Here is a 2733-nt window from a genome sequence, read left to right on the forward strand (position 1 = left end):
AAAAGTTTAGTAAATTGGATTAGCGATTAAAAATAAAATCCGGGGATACGTGTTTCGTTCTATTAGGGACTTATCAGATAGATGTACTTGTACTCCATTTTTGTTCAGATCAAATGATGGAAAATTAACAAATGTTAAAAACAATCTATAATCGAGATGATGAATTATATTATCTAGATTTTCAATAAAGCAAATCCTAGCATTTGAAAAATACTTTTTACAAATAAAAATGACAAAGTTGAGTGATGAATATTGTTTCCTATGATTAACAATTCCAAGGTTATCCTCTTTCCCCTTAAAGCCACCATTAAAAGATTGTGCTATTATGTGCTACAGCAAAGAATTCTAGTGGTTTATAATTCAGTACAAGAAAAAAGATTACATTCATAATGTATTTGATCTAGGATTTTTTGGGACTTTTGAAAATAAATTCTGGGGTAATCATTCCTGAATTCTATGAACTAATAAATCATTGTATGATGTCATAAGTACCAAAGAAATACTCATAAAATGTACAATGGTTCTAATGACTTGATAAGCGTGATTGAGGAACTTCATTTTCGATTTTTAGATCAGTTTGTTTTCAACCGAATAATAAATTTATCGTATCATTCTTGTTATCTCTTATGTTTTAGGCTTGCCGGAAAACTGTGACAAAGCATATATTGATCACTTTATCCAAGGTATATTAAAGAATTCATTTCATCAAATTGTTTCTGTTAGATCTTTGTATTAAAGAAATTAAAAATTTACAAAACTTAAAACTAGTAGACTATAATTCAGAAACTAGTCAAATTAATCCTACTGGTAATATTTACATTTTACTATAATATAATATAAATTTAGATCTAAGTGAAATAATTTTTAAAAATAATCTTCAGTTAGATACATTTATGAAAATGTCTAAGTTATCTGGTGAAGAATCAGTTGAAGAACTGGTAAATCTATCTTTGTTTTCATATCTTGCTCACTTGTTATTGTTTAAGGTTAATATATTGCTGATATCTAAATAAAATATCCATCTATTAACCATAAAATTAAATATAGTCTGAAGGTCTATGACATATATTGAGGCTTAATTGATTCTGCCTGTTCCTCTTTCTAATGAAATTCAGAAGTCACTGTCATGATATAACCACTACATCTTGTAAACATGCTCATATGATAAGCACAAAATACCAACAATTACTAATTTACTTACGAACAAAATAACTTCATACTGAAGACTTATTTATTGCACTTCTAAATTAATAGAGCAGCTGAATTATTCACAGCAGCAGAGTACCATTCAAACTACTGCTACGCAAACGATCTGTCGAAAACATGGTCACTTCGCTCCACAAGAGCGAACTTCTTCTGAAAATGGTTGAAATGGCTTTGAAATAGAATAACTTATGAATATTTAAGACCAATCCTAAAGGATACCATAAATTTGAAAAAAAATAGTAAGGTCCTCATACTACTGATTATTTTATTTTAACTGACAATATATTCTACAGCATTTTTATTTTTTATCGATGTGTCACATTATCGAAATGGAGTAAAAAATAGTAGTCTGTTATGCTATTGATACCGAATTCGGTTCTACAAGAATAAGTTATTGGATTAAAATGTTTTAATGTGCCCTATTTTAAGCTCTAAGTTAACTCTTACCAATGATTCATTGATTTGTTTCCACTAAACTAATAACGCGACTCATCTAACAGTGAGTTAACCATATTCTTTAAAACTGAAACTAGTATTTAACTTCACTGAAGGAAAAAGACCATGACAGATTTGTTATTAAAATCGTAACTAACGGCAACTTATCGTTGAATACTTGAATTCCAAGATAAGTATTTGTCTGGATTAACAGAAAGGTTATGATTTTTCAGAGAATAGTTTGTATTTGATTAAGTTTATTGCTACATTAAGATAGATGGACTTCAGAACTACGTAAATTTTATTATTTAGATGCTTCGCATTTTGAGGATAAAATGTTGGTCATTAAGTTAGTTATGCCAGAGATCACTAAGTTGTTTATAACATCAAATTATATTTTTAAAACACTTTAGGGAACACCAGTATTTTTGCAGATGTTTCGGATAATTTTTTCTCCATATATTCCTTGTTTTGATAGACAGGACAGTTGGATTATTGTTTATGTTCTATGTTTTAATACTTGACTTTTGAAAACTAATGATGCCAAGCGATTTTCCATGGATTTTCAACAATTTTCTCTATGAAAAATGATATGTTTCTAATATCCTCACTAGCATTTACCATGGCTACAGCCAGGGGTGGTGATGAATGACTACTAGCACCGAGTTGGATCTCATATTTTTTCATTTCGCTAGTATATTATGACTAACATTTTTAAAGTAAAACAATCTTATTAAACAATTAATTGAAACCTAAAATTCAGTTCTTCTATGGTTACGGAAGGTCCGAATTACCCGATGCTATCACCCCCACTGAACGAATTTAAGTTTGATACATTAGGAGATGAAAAACATGTACACACGTGACTTCAGACATTGGTAGTGAATTTCAAGAAATAAGGCGAAAGTGACATGAACGTTTCTCTTCCAAGACTAAAACCTTAAGTATTATTGTTTATTTCCACCTGTAGTACAAACCCCAGTCTGATAAAACATTTTAAACAGTAACAAATATAAGAAAAATAGTGTTAGTAGGTTTCGATTTCACAAATGTTTTTTTATTAAGCTTTATTTCATAGCCAATTGCTCAGAG

The sequence above is a fragment of the Schistosoma mansoni genome, chromosome 2 (assembly GCF_000237925.1).
Source record: "Schistosoma mansoni strain Puerto Rico chromosome 2, complete genome".
NCBI lineage: Eukaryota > Metazoa > Platyhelminthes > Trematoda > Strigeidida > Schistosomatidae > Schistosoma > Schistosoma mansoni.